At 46.8% G+C, this 4,730-nt stretch overlaps 2 pseudogenes; one reads left to right on the forward strand and one right to left on the reverse strand.

Annotated features, from left to right (window-relative positions):
* Positions 1–627: 627 nt before the first annotated feature.
* Positions 628–2,244, reverse strand: LOC101843932 (annotated as a pseudogene).
* Positions 2,245–2,630: 386 nt separating this feature from the next.
* LOC101841314 lies at positions 2,631–4,198 on the forward strand (annotated as a pseudogene).
* The last annotated feature ends 532 nt before the right edge of the window (positions 4,199–4,730 follow it).

The raw sequence follows: 4,730 nt of genomic DNA on the forward strand, positions 1-4,730 counted from the left end.
AGTGGTTGTAATCTTGTATGTAAATGTGATCTCGTGCCTGCTGAATAAGCTGGCTGAGAAGTCCAATGAGCCGGTCAGGGTTAGCCACCGACCCTTACACATTTAAGCTCTCTGGTCCCAATTTCCTTCCTGACTTAACTAGGCCTTTGCCTGACCTTTTGTAACACAAGTTTGTAGTGACTGGCCCTGCTTGGGAAAGAGCTTCCACAGGCAGCAAATTCACTGCCACAAGTATGGTATGTGTTTGCATGGTGTTCTAACTGAAAGTTTGCCCTAACTCTTCCAGTTATTTTACTCTTAAGTCCCGCAATTCTTCCACTTTGGTTTATAAGGCTGGCTACTCCTGTGTGTTAAAAGTTAGCCTTTCTCCTAAGGCAGAAAGCACAGAGAGCTGCGTGTTTTATTAAACTCTAGTCTGTTGAAACACAAAACAAAACAAAAAAATACACTGGGACATGATAACGGAACATCTCTAGGAGTATGAGACTCAGAGCAGGAATTTAACTTCTACCTGAGAGTAGCGTACAGGACGTGGCTTCAGTCTGGGCCAAGGAATAAAAGTCTAGATCCCTGTGGTCTCCTGCCAGTACAGGAAGTCAATGCTTGCAACAGAGTCTAAAGCCATGCTCACGAAGCCAGTTTCCCCTGCAAGTGACTGAGTTCCTCCAACTCCTGCTTGTGGTGGTCTGTCCTGTGTGCCATCAAGGATCAGTAGAAATGTAGGACAAAGGCCATAAGCACAAGTCCCACAGGTACCATAATTGCTGGGGTGGGCAGGATATGGAAGGCTGCTGTGATGTGGCTATAAAAGCAGAGGCTGGTGTGAGGTTGGAAGCTAAAGGAGGAGAGAGAGTCACAGGTAGCACCTGGGACATAGGTACCACAGGAGCTGGTTTGCCCATGGGTGCCCCACTGGACACAAACTTGACCCAACCCACCAGAACACCTCTAGCAAGGAAGACAAAAATGCACAGGACAGTGGAGAAGCCCCAGGCCAGCTCCACATATAGATGAAGTCGTTGGTGTGGTGGACGGGTAGACAGAGTTGAGACTGTAGATGTTGCTTCTGGCTCCACTATGAGGTACCCAGCTACTAACACAGTGGTGCAGGCCCTCCAGGTCACTAGCAGGACTGGTGGGTATTTATGATCGCTCTCCAGCTGTACCTCCATCATGGCCACCATGGTAAAGTTCAGCGACGGAACAGATGTGCGACTTAGCCTGGTTGAGGAAGACGCTGCGTCAGCTGAGCGCCCACAGAGAGCGCTGACTACCCCCCATAAAGTCCAGGTAGCTCCAGTGCACAAATTCCTGGTACATGGCAGAGCCTGCCGGCTGTCTACCTCTGGAATAGTCAGGACCTTTTTGCCCCTGTTCCCCTCCATGCTCTTCTTTCTGAGAGTGACTCCACAACCAACAACAACCACCAGGCCACAGAGGAGCCAAGGCACCTAGGGACAGCAGGACTCCATCCTGTGTGGCCCAGTAGTCCCAGCCAAAAAATATTTTGATTGTATAAAAAATACTACAGAGTCACGCGGTGGTGGCGCACACCTTTAATTCCAGCACTCAGGAAGGCAGAGGCAGACAGATCTCTGTGAGTTCAAGGCCAGCCTGGTCTATAGAGCGAGTTCCAGGTTAGCCAGAGCTACACAGAGAAACACCGTCTCAACAAAAAACCAAGAAAACAAACAAAAAACTACAGAAAAAATCTTGTGTGGTAGAATATTATTTTAAGGTGTGTGACTTTTTAACTCTGTAAAGTTGTGGTTCTTTGCTTGTCTAAAATACCTGATGGTGTAAGAAAGAGCTGAACGGTCAACCAATAGAGAAGCAGGAGCAAGGATAGGCAGGGCTGGCAGGCAGAGAGGATAAATAAGAGAACAGAGGAAAGGAAGGAGCTAGGAGTAAACAGGGTGGGGAGAATGTCAGGGGCCAGCTGCCCCAACACTCAGCCACTCATGGAGTAAGAAGGAAAGTAAGATATACAGAAGTAAAAAAGATAAAAACCCAGAGGGAGAAGATTAATTTAAGATAAGAAAAGTTGGCAAGCAACAAGCCAAGCAAAGGTTAGGCATTCATAACTAAGAATAAGTCCCCATGTATGATTTATTTGGGAGCTGGTTGGCAGGCCCTACAAAAAGCCAAAAGAGTAAAACATGACACTGTAATCTTGGAAACAGTAGGAATGGAAGGAACATACCTCAATATAATAAAGGCTGTATACAAGTCTATGGCCAACATGCTAAATGGAGAAAATCTCAAAGGATTCCCACTAAGATCAAGAACAAGACAAGAGTGCCCACTCTCCCAATTCTTATCCAATGTAGTGCTTAAAGTCAGCTAGAGCAATAAGACCAGAGGAGGAAATAAACGGGATACAAGTAAGAAAACAAGACATCTCACATGGTTCTTTACATAGAAGAATTTAAAAAAACCTTAGAGCTATTGAAACACTTTAGGTAAAATAGGAGGATATCAAATTTATACACATAAATCAATAGCCTTTCTATGTAGCAATGACAAACAACCTAAAAAAGAAATCAGGGAAACAATCCCATTCACAATCCCCAATGAAAAAGTAAAATACTTAGGAACAAACCTAACCAATGAAAAGAAAATCCTCTACAATGAAAACTTGTAGACACTGAAAAAATAACTTGAGGAAGGCACCAGAAGGTAGAAAGCCTTCCATGCTCATAGACTAAAACAATCAGTCTTATTAAAAGGCTCAACATACGAAAAGCAATCTACATATTCAATGCAACCCCAATCAAAATTCCAGGCCATTTTTCTCAGGCACAGAAAAACTAATCTTAAAATTTATAGTGACAACACTGGGCGTTGGTGGCGCACGCCTTTAATCCCAGCACTCGGGAGGCAGAGGCAGGCGGATCTCTGTGAGTTTGAGGCCAGCCTGGTCTACAGAGCAAGTGCCAGGTTCCAGGACAGCCTCCAAAGCAATACAGAGAAACCCTGTCCCAAAAAAAAAAGAAAAGAAAAGAAAAGAAAGAAAGACTTTATAGTGACAAGGCTCCCTCTTTCTCGGCAACATAGCTTCCCCGGCCGTACGGGCAAGTGTCCCTCCTGCCACCGTGGCTGCAGCCCCCAGCGCCGGCCGCCACTGCAGCCCCAGCTTCAGCCCCAGCAGCGCCCACGCCAGATCCGGCGCCAGCGCCGGCCTAGTCCTCCGACCCTGCGGCAGCTACGCCTGCCGCTCCGGGCCAGACCCTGCCTCCTCTCCAGCCCCTGCACAGACGCTGGCACTCTCACTCTCGCAGCCCGGGCCCGCCCTCCCGGGGCCTTTCCCCGGCGGCCGCGCGGTCAGGCTGCACCCGGTCATTTTGGCCTCCATCGTGAACAGCTACTAGAGACGCAACCAGGGAGCTGCCCGGGTTATCGGCACCCTGCTGGGAACTGTTGACAAGCACTCAGTGGTAGTCACCAATTGCTTTTCAGTGCCACACAATGAGTCGGAAGATACTTGGCTGTTGACATGGAGTTTGCACAAAAAAGTCTCCCCAAATGAGCTCATCCTAGGCTCGTATGCAACAGGCCATGACATCACAGAACATTCGGTGCTCATCCATGAATACTACAGCCGGGAAGCCCCAAACCCCATTCACCTCACCGTGGACACAGGTCTCCAGAATGGACGCATGAGCATCAAGGCTTATGTCAGCACTTTAATGGGTGTCCCTGGGAGGACAATGGGAGTGATGTTCACACCTCTCACAGTGAAGTATGCGTACTATGACACTGAACGCATTGGATTTGACCTCATCATGAAGGCATGTTTTAGCCTCAACCGGGTGATAGGACTTTCCAGTGACCTGCAGCAAGTGGGAGGAGCTTGTGCGCACATCCAGGATGCTCTGAGCACTGTATTGCAGTATGCTGAGGATGTGCTGTCTGGAAAGGTGTCTGCCGACAACACTGTAGGCCACTTCTTGATGAGCCTGGTTAATCAAGTGCCCAAGATAGTCCCTGATGACTTTGAGGCCATGCTCAACAGCAACATCAATGACAATGATGTGCTGATGGTGACCTACCTGGCCAATCTCACCCAGTCACAGATTACTCTCAATGAGAAACTCGTGAACCTGTGAATGAGCCTAAGAGGCACTTGTGCTGGTCTTGGTTTTCACCACAGGACTCAGACTGAGGTGGAGGCAAAGGGTTTCTTTGTGGTCTTGAATTACAATGACTCAGTAAGCTGCTTGGGACTTCTAATAAACATAGCCTTCCTTTTATAAGTAAAAAAATTATAGTGACAAAAAATACAACCCAAGCAATCTTTTAAAAGAACATAATAGTTTTTTATATTTCTTTATTCTTGAGAAATTTATACATGTATGCAACATAATATGATCATATCTACTTATAGTCCCCCTTCTGATTCTCCCAAAATTTTCTATCTTCAACATGTCTTTTTTCAAGACAGGGTTTCTCTGTGTAGCCCTAGCTACCCTGGAACTCGCTCTATAGACCAGGCTGGCCTCAAACTCACAGAGATCCGCCTGCCTCTGCCTTCCGAATACTGGGATTAAAGGTGTGTGCCACCACCACTCACTCAGCTCAACATGTCTTTTTTAAAAAAGTAACTCCATATCTCTTTTTATAAGCCACTAAATCAAACTGGTGCTGACCTTAAGAACATGGATATAGGCCATCCGTGGGAATCATGTCATTGGTCAAATACTCAAAAAGAGTGATTCAACTGCCAATAG

Source organism: Mesocricetus auratus, unplaced genomic scaffold (assembly GCF_017639785.1).
Source record: "Mesocricetus auratus isolate SY011 unplaced genomic scaffold, BCM_Maur_2.0 Super-Scaffold_100003, whole genome shotgun sequence".
NCBI classification, from domain to species: Eukaryota; Metazoa; Chordata; class Mammalia; order Rodentia; family Cricetidae; genus Mesocricetus; species Mesocricetus auratus.